Raw genomic sequence first — 13,735 nt, forward strand, 5'->3', positions numbered from 1 at the left:
CCCCCCCCCCCTGTTTTTTCCCGAACAGGTGAGGAGGATTGACATGACAAGAAAGGGCATGTGAACAAAACAATGACACACGCACATGCACAGAAATTGTACATTCACATGAAAACATATATAAGTATCTAATGACTTGGCGTGATGCGTCTATATTATTTAATAATAAATATGAATAATGTGTGTGTGTTTAACTGTGTGTGTATATTATGTTTTCCTATTGTCCCAGCAGTAAAAACCCATTTGGGCCGCATGACATACCGAGCCCTTAAGCGCTTGTTCGATTTTGTTTTGCCACAGGAGTCTTGTCAACAAGTTGCGAATGCCTCTCTCCATCCCTTTTCTCTCTTTCCGCAGACTTTCTCCGAGGACCAGAGCTCTGATGAAAGCAGGTGCCTTGGCCCGCCTCTTGTTGAATTAGGAATTCCGCGGCGTAAAGTGGCAGCATTGTTGATGAAAGGTTAGAGCTGCTTCAAATTCTCTGCCTCAATGAAAAGGCCCTCTCTCCAGCGGTTGTACAAAAAGAGGGATGACATTTTGGTTGCATCAGCTGTATATCTAAAGTGTCTGCTGCAAAATGCCAAAACGATCAAAGCCAAATAGGGACGTAAATACTCACAGAGAGCACCTAGGCGCTCTTTGTTAGGTTATCTACCCACAAACCTTCGTCAGACCTCATAAAATGTCATTACGCCCCTCAGTGATAATTCTGTGAATGCCCACCATTTAATGATAAACATTTACATGGTGGCGGTGAAAGGAATTTATCAGGTCTTACATTAGGGATTAGATTCGGTGGCTGAATTAGTGTCTGTTCAAGGGCAGAAAGGAGGATTGGGAACTCAGTGGGTGGAACCTGAAGAGATTTCACAAGAGGAGGCAGGTGGTTGTGACAGAAGACATTAAAACCTCTCTGTGCCTCTTTCCCCCTCTCTCTCTCTCTCTCTCTCTCTCTCTCTCTCTCTCTCTCTCTCTCTTTTCCTCTTGTGTCTACCTCCAAACAAACCTCTATGACATGCGCAAGGCTGAAGGATGTTTAAAAGTGACACAAAAGCGCTCAGGTTGGGAGAGGCTTGATCACTGACAGTCGCTATCATTGCCCTCTGTTCAGGTCAGCCTTGCACATGTCACTACCTCTGTGTATTGTTCATTGTTCTAAAGATCAGACATGCTATCTCCCAACCTCGCCAACATGCCGCTGTTCTGGCAACACAGACTCTCTGGCTGCTACAGTGACTCACAGTGGAGCTCAAGCACTTCATGTTTGCCCCTCTTTTTAGCCATTTACACTCTACAAAAGGGAGTGATCATGCTAGAGGTTCAGTCATGTATAAGGATTATCAAAGGAACATGATGTTGAAAGGTAAACTTCAACTCTGCGCCCGCCCAACAGGCAGACAGGGCTGGGAGGCAGCACAAACAGAATAGATGTATTTGCTTTTCATGTGAAAATCAATGGGCCCAGACAGATGGCGGTTTGTTTCCTCACTATTTACTCCCCGGCTCCATGACAAATGTCCTCGCCGCCCCTCCTGGGCTGACAGTGCACAGGTAAGCAGAAAGCCATCCCTTCCTTTCCCAGCCTAAATGGATGACAGATGTGCCAGCTACCGCCTTATTCCTTTCTTTCTTTCTCCCTCTGCACCGCCATCCATTCCCTGCTGTTTGACCTGGCTACGGCAAACAGCCTTGAACTCTTTTGAAAGGAAAACGGTGTATTTGCTTGATAAGCTACTCCATCAGATAAACACATTTGTCTTTATCAGAAACATTGGCCACACAACACTTTAAAAAGCCAACTGGAAATGTTCCGCTATCAACAAGGCTTTTATTCATACAGTAAGGTTTGGTGAGTCACACTGTGGAACAGGAGACAGACAGCGTCTATGGTCCGTTACCACCAAAGATAGATCATGACAAATACGTTGATGAGTACTTCGTGCCAGCCATGCCTGAAGTGTCGCACCTCGGAGGGGGCGGTTAACCTGACCTGTAAGAGGTTGAGGTGCTCAACAGATCAGACACATGGGCCGCATATATGATACCTCCTGCACGACTTATACATTACAAAAAACGATCCATGTCTCCATATAAGAGCATTACATCTCTTGTTCATTTGGCGCAAAACAAATAAAACTACTTTAATGTTGATCAGCTGGTCCACTCTGAAACTATTGCCCTGGATAGAATTTTACACAAATTGCTTTAACTGGAATCTGCTTCTACTGGGACTGTCTGGATATTTGTCCTGGTCTCAATCAGTACAAACTCCAGTTCTAGAGGCAGGACTGACTGGAAACAGTCTGAGGTCTGCACTGCTGAATCTGTGGGTTTTAATAGACCCTTGTGTGGAATCAGACTTTGCTTTTGCTGCTTTGAGAGTTATGTTTTGTCAAACAGTGGCACTTCTGCTCAAGTACACCACAGAAGGTACATTTCTCTGATTTTTTCAGTGATTCACGTTCACAGGCAGACTGCTGGTCACACAAAGCCGCAGCTTGTAACAGTGGATGCTGCTTCCCCTTTATTTCTCCATATTTTGCAAGAGAAGGAGGGGTGAGAAATGTTGAGGGGGTGGGTGTGGGTGAAAGTCAGCATTCCAGCTAGGCTGGAGCGGAGCAGAGGTTGTACGGGTATGGAAAGCATGGGTGGAGGTGTGGGTGTCGTGGTGGCGGCAGTGCTGGGGCGTAGCACAGTAAAGAGCAAAGAGCAATTCCTGATTCCACGGCCCTGAGCTCACCACCTTTGCGGCTGCCCCCAGCCACTCCTTTTGTCCTTCACACCATCTTCTTCCTTCTCCTCCCACTACACCCCCTCCCTCCACCATGTGGAAGCTCGGGGATCTGCTGTAGATCCTTACTGGAAGTAAACGCTGCGTGTGCCGGTAAAGTGGAAATGATTCACTCCACAGATGTTTTTAATCCATTTGCAACACCATATAATCTGCCTGGCTATCAACTTTGACCTGGCAGGATGGACAAGTCAGCACACGCAAATGCTCGCTAGCACGCACGCACACACGCACACACACACACAGGCAACACATACAAAGGACAGCACAGGATCAAGCAGGGAGGAACGGAGCAATTCAAGACGAAACAAGGTAGACTGACGGGGAGCCCTGGATTGGTCACGCCTGTGTTTAACCCATAAACACTGGGTTTAGTCAAGCTACACTAAATCATGAATGTTGGCTCTGTGAGCATTAATAAACAATAGCAGATTAGTGATAAAGCCAACTGTTACTGTGTCACCACATGAATATCTAATGCATGTCCACAATAGAGCATTATTTACAAAAATAATAAGACTCATAAGCCAGATTGACAGGTGAATACAAGATAAGCACAGGACAGGAAATGGTGACACACATACACACACACGCACACATACACACACAGTACAATATGTCATGGAGGTGACATAAAATCCTAATACGGATGGTTTAGGGAGAGGAGGAGGATGGGATCTGAGCGCATAGCACAGCCCAGTGCCTGGAACACACTGGGTATGGTTTGGGAAGGTACAAATACAATTCTTTCTACACTTCTGTTTTACACAACACACAAGCACGTGTGTGTGGTTTTGTGAGCTTGGGATTACACAATACAAGCAGTAGACCGTGACATTTGAATGTGCTGACTGTCCTTTGGTAGGCGACGCTCAGGTGACGTGTACGCGGCGGAAAAAGATGACCTTATGATAGATCAACTGTTATTGCTCCCTTCCGAGCTCTCCCTCTGTACTCCTCCCTCACTCTCCAGCCCTCTCGCTGTCCTTTGTCTTGTTCTGCCCCCCCACCCCCACACCTCTCACACACACTACCTTGTTCCCTCTCTTACACATTTTAATAAAATAAACATAGCTCACATGGCTACACATTGTCCTCTGGCTGCAGGAGCTATAAAAAGAACCACTTGTCTGTATTTATTCATCAATGAATGTGTGCCTCCCCTGCTTTCACTTTGCAGGATCAGGTGGTACATGATTAAGGGCGCTATTACAGTTTGGCAGCTCTTGACTTTACTCCGTAACCTCTGCTGGCATGATGTACTCTAATGTGTTTGAGTTCCATTTGAACTTCCAACTATCCTGTCGTCCCTAGCATGTTGATGAAAAATGTCCACCTTTAGAGAGCTGCCGTGTGCAAGCGCAATTAGTGGAGAAAAAGTCAAGGGGTCCTTGAACGTAAAGACATAAACCATGGCACATTTTAGTTGTGTGGTAGTTATAACGAAACATTACTTTCTATGTATTTCATTCTGTTATTCACTCTTACTTTCACATATTTTCTTGGGAGAGAGAAGATGGTTAATAAACTTGACGATCCCTGTGTGTGCTGTTGGGTTTGTGGTGCTGCGGTCTGCACACTAAAGAGAGGATGTCAGTGTAACACAGACAGTCAGCGCAAAGGAATGTGTGAGGCACGCAAAAAAAAAAACTGGGGACAAAGTCCAAAACAAGAAAGGGAGGGGTGAAGAAAGAAAGAAAGGGGGAGTAAAATGGAACAGGGAAAAAGAGAAGGAGTAAAGAGAAGATTAGGTGAAGAAGAGTGGTACAAGGAAATACAGGACAGTGTGAGAAGTTGAGAAAACGAGTGGGAGAGGAAACTGATTTTGAAGAAAAAAACAGGAGGATGTTAAAATGCAAAAAAGGACAACAATAAAGAGATGGAGACACGGTGAGGCGCCTTTTGGGGTGGAGAGATAAAGAAAGGAGGAATTAGGACCAAAGTAAGAGCAATGGAGGCCATAGGAGTGGGAGGAAGTGAGGGGGGGGGGGAAACAGGAGGGGGACCTCACCCTGGAGGCAGAAAGATGAAAAGAAAGAGGAGTGAGGAGATAGAAGAAAAAGAGGGTGAGAGTATGAGGGAGGGTCAGTGAGGGGCTGAGGTGGCGGTAGATCATTCATTAGGAGTCGGGTGGCGTGAGGAAGGAAAAGCCATGAGCAACTTCAAAGGCCTCGGGAGGCCTCGACAGAGAGGAGGGTTAGAGTCCTGTAATCCTAAAGGAGGTTAGAGGCCTCCGACTTCTGTTCCTGGTGCTGCTGAAACTAATTTAGCTTGGCGGGCCCCAGAGGCTCCCAAGAGGGGCCGAGTCGTAACCAGAGGAGCTGTGAGTGACAAAGTGCAGGGGACTCGAGGCCGGGAACACACACGACAGGCCAGAATATTGGATGTGCTCCTCACTGCCCGACAGGGAGAATACAAATGCTACGTGCTTTTGTGAACAGTTGCAGAATCATATGTTTTAAAACAAAATCTTCCGCCCTCTCACTGAAAATTGGGTCTGTTGTTAACATGTAATGTGTGTGTTATCAGTGTGTTCATGATCTGCCTACACATCAATGAATATTACATTTGCGCCTCCAAGAAAAATGGTGATTCTGACACCGTAGCTTGGCTTCTGAACAGAGACCGAAACGATCAAAACAGATGCCTCTCCATCCCAACGAAGTCTAATTGACATGAGGGCGAGAAGGGAGGGCCATGTCACGTTTCAGCTCATCCACTCACACACACTATTCACATTCAGGAAAAGTTGAGGTTTTATGTTCAAGCAATTATGTTTTACAATCACCCACACTGAATTCCTTCTTTGCTGACACATATGGAATTACTGCACTGGCTCAGAACCTCCCAGAATGACAGAAAACCGTAAAATACATGCAGGCTCTGTGAAAGGAGACACTCTTGTGACCAAGCTTCAGCGTCCGCTGCTAGCCTTCGGAGGGACTGAATGTCAACTGCAGAGTCTAAGAGTAGTCACATTAAAGAAGATCAACAGCCACAGCCCACATAACGCATCTGGCAAAAAGTCTGTGTGGGGGTGCATAGAATGAACACATACTGTACATATATTCCTTCCAAGCATTTAAAGATGTTCGGTGCGTGTTCACCTGCGTGTGTGTGTGTGTGTGTGTGACGGGGAGGCATGGCTAATGAGTCATTCTGTACTAATCATACAGAAAATGCTTGGAACTCATTTATATCCTTGCCTGACCACCCATATGAAACTGACCGTACAACTGAAATTACACATTACATTTTAAGATAAATAAAACCAATGCAAAAAGGGTTTGTTATGAGTTGACTCACAGGCGTAGTCATGGAAAAAGCGGCTGCATGGTGTCTTAAAGGAGAAAAAACAGACTGTCGACAACGTAGGCAGCATAGATGCTGTGGGTGTTTGTCGTTTCGTGGAATAAGGACACAGGAAGTACAATTAAAGGCTGCAGGTAAGTGCTTAGAGCTATTTGAGATCGTAGGTGTGTCCGTAAAAGAAAGAGAGAAAGGGTTTATATGAGTTTCTGTGTAAAAGATATGTGCAATTGTGTGTGTGTGTGTGTCCGGGGGCCGCTGGCCCTTCTGCTCTTCTGGGTGTTGGTTTAATTATAGTGTCTTTGAGCCAGGAACTTTAAGCACTTCTGCCTGTCACAACCAAGAGCCAAAGTAAAGTAGATGTGTACACAAAGATATGGAAATTATAAGTAATAATGATCACACACCCATTCATCCGCCACACACAAACGCACACACACACACACACACACACACACACGCATTCCTCCCAGCTGTGTCAGCGGTGGTATTCTCACAGGCACAACAGGTAACTGCAAAGGTGGTCAAACTTGTTGCTGTCACTGATAACAGTGATGCTGCTGTAGGGTCCAGGTATCGTTTGTTCCATGTATGAAAACACTACATTCACAAACAACACGACATTGAGCCATGTTTTTCCTGCTTTTCTCTCCCGGGAACTTTAAATGTTATTAACAGGATAAATCCTATACTAACATCTCAACTACATAGTCTCAAAAGAAATGACAAACTCGAGCCTTGCTTTTTTGGTTCCTTTTGTTTGGTGTGTAAATTAAATTTTTGAATGCAGAGAGAAGGGCAGCTTTTATCAGGTGACAGCTCTATTTTATGTAACGGGCGCTGTTTTAAACAGACTAAACGTTGTAAAACAGAACTAGTTCAGCAACTTAAATACTTGGTTAGGATTGGTAAAATATAAGAGATTGGCTTCAAATGAGTCACCTGAAACTACTGAAATGGGGACGTACAGTAATGTTAGGGCATGGACGTCACTGCGTTGCTGACTAAGGTCCGTAAAAACTGAGCAACAGCGACCACTGACTTTTGGTTTCAGACGGGAAATGAGCCCCGGTCTTGCGAGTGAAAGTCTTGTGTTTGTTTGAACCAATCCACCACCCCAACCTGCCTGTATGGAATTTGGCGCTCTCATATTTTGTAACCTCACTTCCTTGTTTACCTGCAATGATACATTGACCCCTGGAGTTTCCCGCCTAATAACAAACGGGAATGAGTGGCCATCAGCTGCTTTGAACATATTAAACTTTAGTATTTATGAAGCGATTTAAATGCTTGTAAAAGCATGGTTTTGGGTTGATGTGATCCACAATTAAAATGATTTATAGGCTGAGTATAAAACATAATTTATCTCAGATAAGCATGTTTACCTACAACTGGTCAACAATTGTGAAAATTAAATCTGTTTTGTGATTAATATACCCATTAAGATGTTCTCTTGGGAAGGGCAAGCTGTTATAATGTGTCGGATATTATATAGGTCTTTAGAAAGAAATGTACGATCCTTGCTGCAAGGGATGCAAGTAGAACAATCTATTTTGGGACGTAAAATGCATTTAAAGTTCCCTCAAAAACTGTGTTGAACAATATTTTCCATAGGTTTCCAGTCTCCTTCCCCTTTGAATAAGAGATTTATGGAAATTTGCAAAGACTTAAGACAATCAGGGGAACCCATTCTTCATGTAACAAAGACCAGTAATCTTCTGTAAAGTTCTCCTACCCCGCTGGGAACCATTTGTATCAGTCATTGGCATATTTTGGTTAGAAAGCATATTCAATTTGTTAACAGCAAAACTATATCTGTTAATATGTTGCGTTGTTTCATGAGTAAATTCTAATCGATTAATGGCCATGTATACATATTTTCACTGATGGAGGGTACTTTAGCTTCAATACACACCTTTGGAGAAATGATCTAATGAATTTACAGAGAAGAACTCCTTTGACGGTAATCAATAGGGATACGTCGACCTCATTTCAGTGATGCACACGCAGCACAAAAAGACCGGTCTGAGGTGAAAATAAGTGTTTATCCAGGGAAATGGATGTGTTAAAAAAAATGATCACGGTGCTATATAAGGCATAATGAGCATTCCCCTGGTGGGGATTAGGGTGGACATGATAGATCCCACACTCCTCAGTTTTACCTTAATGGAGAGAAGTTGGCCTCTCTGTAAAAAGTGCAGCCCTCACTCAGACACTCTAAGGTCCTGGGTGACCTAGTTAGTAAGTCCCTGTGGTGGGTTTTTGGAGTCCTTCTGACAGGCTCACCTTGCACGTGAGCTCTGTTTTTAGCTACTTCACTTCCTTTCTGACTCTCTCTGCACTGTATCTCTGGCCTCTACCTCCTACTCCTGCATTATCTGTCCTGTTTCACTGTGCAGGTGACAGGGGTTACATATTAATGATCAGTCTGGCTCACCTTTCAGCTGCAGCCAATTTGCATACATGTGTGTTTCTGTGTGTGGGCTCCTCATGCATACCAGGTTTCTGCTTAACGCTAGTACATTTCTAAGAATCTTCTATTCAGGAAGAACATTGAGGGCAGTTTGTGTGTGTGTGTGTGTGTGTGTGTGTGTGTGTTTCACCAATGAGATCATCGAATGACGGCTTGTGGGGGCCTGAATGTAACTGCGGGGAGAAATGTCACGTAGGACAATCTCTTGCAATACAACGTGACAAGTTTGCTATCTATCTCTTTTCTCTGCCCTGTCCCTTGTTGTGTCGCTGCATGATCACGGAAACACACTGTTCACAGAAGTCACACAATACCATACTAACATACAAAACAGGGGCAATGAGTCTTTCATTTCATTTTTGTTTCATTCTTTACCGATCTTTCACAGATCACATCCTCCAGTTCACAATAGTGAGGTTGCAACTCAAGGGTTGAATGTTGAAAAATGGTGAGGGTCTGTGTCTATATACTTCCCATTTGTCACACACACACACACAAACACACACTATGCACAAACATAATCTCAGCTCTACGAGGTTGCCAAGGAGATAAAATAACAACTAAAAATCATGCCTGTTCTTACAACTACTTTAATGTAAATACACATAAGATAAATGAAAGGTGTAAACATGAACACATTGTCTCTATTTGTTTTATTTCACAGCTCATGCCTCATAGTTAAAATGCATTTTATTTTACACACTGGCTTGACGATATATCTCTAGCAGCGTAGTATCACAACCCAATGAATGTGAACGTAGCGATGAGTTGCTTAGATCAATTCGATAGTCAAATGGGCCCCCTGATGTATCACCGCTACATGCAACACAATGTCTTCCATGAGAAATGCAGAGGTGAAAGTGTGAGTGGGTAGAGGCAGCTGTCATTTGTGGGATGTGATGAATGACAGATAGTGGGGGGTTCATCCCAGAGCCTGTCGTGACTCCCGTCCTGACCCGAGCAGTGACCAGGAGAGTGGGAGGAAGAGAGAAAAAAAGAAGATAAACAGAAAGAGATGGCCTGATGTGGAGGAAGGAACAAGGGACGAGAGAAAAAGGGAAAAAGAAACGTGGGTCGACCTGTTTTAATTTGTCTCAGCAGTGAAACGAAGGACACGGCAGGAGGGGTAGGTGGGTGTCAGAGTGGGAATGGAGCATCATCTATTTGTCATCCGTCTTTCTCACTCTCATCCCCGCTATCTTTTTTTCTTCCATTTCCCTCTTTCCACGCCTCTGTCCTGCTGTTTCTGGCTTCTCGTGGGAGTGTAGCAACGGCAAATAAACAGAGGAGATTGTTTATTTGTACCAGCGGGGAATAACAGTGCATTATTAACCTTGTATTACCTTGCCTTGGGTTACCTCAACCCACTAATTTATTACTGGGAACCAAGTGTAATGATTTCTTCTACTCTGGATATGTCTGCGTGACACAGTGGCTGTGTCAGAGGAGCAGAACCTCCTCCATATCTCACAACACGCCGAACACACACTTGTACACACACATATGCATGTACAAACTTTCAGGGTTGTGCATGCGTAGGAACAGTGACACATACATCATAGAGTACATAGACACAAATACAGCACATACACACACTTAGATGCACATAAGCAGATGCAAGACCGAAAAAGGCAGATGCACACACACACATGAACGCACTCACACACGCACACACATACACACACACACACACACACACACAGATTATTAGCTTCCAGTGCCAGATGTGCCACCCACATACAACACACAAGGCCTCATCGTTTGTCCTCAACAATCAGAGGAAGTTAGTTTGTGTTGCTTCTTATCTCCCCATGGAGGATGTGTTTCACCAAATAGGAACACTCACCACCAAATTGAGCATTTAAATAAAAACACAAGCTTAACTGTACTTGTTTGTAGCATCAAACGCCTTTCGTCTTCATTGCTTTTCATTTAAAGAAACGTTTTTTATCTGAAGAACAGAAGCGATCTTTTCCCCAATTCTGTATTCCTGTTTCAAATTTTTCATTTATATTAGATCCTCAATGTTACTTAACAGAGAAACACGGAACTGCAATTATAAAGGTTTATGTCATGACTACCAGTTTTAATTATGTCAATTCTGTTTCTATAAAACCCAACAGAACATGGAGGAGGGCTCCAAATTAGACAGTATACCCATGAGCCTCGGCTGGCATTGCTATAGAAAACATGGCAGTTATGGGTGCGAATTAGAGTGGCAGTAAAAGTGTTCCATCACAAAACCCCTAAATCTTTAGCTTCCATCCGCGGTTATCACCACACGTTGCAGACGTTTAAGCTTTGTGATTGGATTCTTATTAGAAATGCATGTTGGGCCTCGTTCTAAACTTCGACTTCTAATGTTGTATGTACACAGGCTTGTACCTTTTTATCAAAGAAATAAACAATAAAAGATGAATAAGTGGTCAAACAGTGAGTCACCGGACATTGCTATAGAGAAAATGAATGAGACTTTTGCTTCTAACCATCCATCTATCCAGCAGAGGACCCCAAATTTCCCTTTCTGTTTCCCAGGCCAGGGTGGAGATATGATCCCTCCACCTAGTCCTGGGTCTTCCCTGAGGCCTCCTCCCAGCTGGATGTGCCTGGAACACCTCCCTAGGGAGGCCCCCAGGAGGCATCCTTACCAGATGCCCAAATTTAACTGGCTCCTTTTGACGCAAAGGAGCAGCCGCTCTACTCCGAGCTCCCCACGGATGACTGAGCTTCTAATCCTATCTCTGAGTGAGACACCAGCCCCCCTCCTGAGGAAACCCATTTCGGCCACTTGTACCCTGGATCTCATTCTTTTGGTCAGAACCCAGCGTTCATGACCACAGGTGAGGGTAGGAACGAATACTGACTGATCAAAAGCTTTGCCTTCTGACTCAGGTCTCTTTTTGTCCCAACGGTGTGATAAATTGAATGTAATAACGCACCCACTGCGCTTCTAACCAAGGATTCCTAAAAAAGCACCTCCCACTTCCTTGTAAACCTTGCACCTTGTAAACAAATAAAGAAGAAAAAACTGTGTAGGGAGAAGGTAGGAAACAATTTATAATATGAAATGAAAATAATGTAATACAATAGGTGTAAATATAAAGAATCCCCTTTATGTGGCAATACTTTACATTGTTTTACATGCACGTACAAGTATAAATAAAGCAAATCTGTGATTTGATATTTGTTTCTGACATCAACAAAACCACATGAAATGATTTCTTACAAGTGGAAACCAGACGGCAGTGTAGTTTACATAAAACCACCAAATAGAGCTGAATAAACACCTCTCAGTATTTATTGCCTGCCCATTACAATAGATGAATGCATTCTATTTTAAGTCTTCATGCGGTTGTGTCCAATCTCTGTATTTCTCAAAAGTAAAACAATAAAATAAAAACATTATTTAGGAAGCTGTTCACGAAATCCTCCTCCAATTTGTGTCACTGATATACATTTCCTCCTCCTCATCACGTCAGAGCCAGAAATGTCCCGACTAACTAACCTTACGAGTCAATTGTTTCTAAAAAAGATATTAGTAAACTACTCCACCCACACAGTCTTGCTGCTAACTCCCCTCCAACTTACAATTACAGTAAGACGGAAAATCTGACACGCCAACCGTGCGACCACTGAGGAAAGATGGTGAGAGAGAGATCGGAGTATTTTTACATTTGGCTCTCTGTGGGTTTAAATGGGAGAGGCAGCACAGAAAGAAGGATTGGTGTTCTGGAGTTATATATATATATTTAAAGACAAGACCAAGCAGAGAAACAGTGGTGTGTCTGACATTCAGACACAAACACATGCACTTGGTGTGTACCTGTTCCTCTCCAGACACTCCATACAGAGGTCATAATTAGCTCATGCTGTCTGCTGCTTAACCCAACACATCAATGTCCAAAAGCATGAGCAGCCTGTTTGTCTGTGTGTCTGTGTGTGTGTGTGTGTGTGCATGCGCTCAGACGAGTGTATGCTTTCACATGCTTGTGCACGTGTGCCTGTTTTTTTCTTGATACCCCGTTGAGATTTGCACCTCCCTCTGAGTGGCGTCTCCTCTCCTCTGCCCCAGCCTGGAGGTGACGAGGCTGAAGAAGCACTCCTGTCTCCAGGGGATTGGCTGTTTAACAGCACAGGCTGCCGGGCACAAAGCTGATGTCCACCCTGCTAGAGCACAGACCGAGGCGCACCAACAGAAGCTCCCACACATGGAGCGCAAACAAAGAGACATGTAGCCACATACGCTGATCCTCTCCACCCCCTCTTCTTTTCTCCTCCACGCACGCATCAAGGGATGGGGAGTGAAAGGGAGACAGAGAGAGGAAAGCAGAGGCACGCATTGATTTTTGCTTTATCGTTTTTAGAAAACCTGTTTTCTTGGAGAAATTGGTCGCTGAATTATTAATACCTTCATTCAATTTTGATGCCTTTCTCTTTTTGGAAAACTAGAGGTTCCTGAGAGAGGAGGTCATGCATAGCCTCCTAAACACATACTGGTACTGCTGCAGCATCCACACACACACACACACACACACACACACACACATTGACTGTCTGTCTTTCACCGCCTGGCACTCCCTCCATCCTCTCTGGCTTGTGTGGGAGTGCGTGTGTGTGCTGGATAAATAAGAGGGGGAGAGAGATAGAGAGGGAGAATTAGATCATGTAATGAGAGCTGCTGGCAGTGTGACTAAATTGGCTAACTATAGCTAACAACATTACACACTGTCCATCTGGGGCCGAGCCTGTCCTCCCTCTGCTCTTCTTTGTATACTAGTAAAATCAGCCATGTAAAGGACTCCCTTTTTCCTGACCAGTGCCTTCCTCTTGAGAAATGTAGAGCAAGCAGAAAATACCAGACAGTAAGGAGAAGTTGTGTGTGCTGGATGGATATTTGGCAAGCTCGGATAGAAAAGGAAAAAATGCTTTGGAGATTTGCAGGTTCAGGGCCCCCTGTCAATATCACCACGGTAACAAAAAAGTCAGATTAAAATGTTTATGTTAAGTGAATGATTCCTATCTGGCAGTCCAATACTCATTTGGCTATTAACGTCCATGTATAGATTAATATCTGGCGATTCAGCCCTGCATGCATTTTCATTGCTTTTGATCAGTAATGGAAGACAGGAATAAGAGAACGCAGTCAGCACAGTGTGCTGTGT

General features: G+C 44.0%; 1 long non-coding RNA gene across 1 annotated transcript in view; it reads right to left on the minus strand.

Moving 5' to 3' along the window:
• The window catches only part of LOC117951090, a 10,789-nt gene extending 10,674 nt beyond the window's left edge, over positions 1 to 115 (minus strand). The window contains exon 1 of the long non-coding RNA XR_004658053.1: positions 103 to 115. This is a non-coding gene — a long non-coding RNA (uncharacterized LOC117951090). The remainder of the gene's footprint in view (positions 1 to 102) is intronic.
• Between the last annotated feature and the right edge of the window lie 13,620 nt (positions 116 to 13,735).

The sequence above is a fragment of the Etheostoma cragini genome, chromosome 9, assembly GCF_013103735.1.
Source record: "Etheostoma cragini isolate CJK2018 chromosome 9, CSU_Ecrag_1.0, whole genome shotgun sequence".
Classification (NCBI taxonomy): Eukaryota; Metazoa; Chordata; class Actinopteri; order Perciformes; family Percidae; genus Etheostoma; species Etheostoma cragini.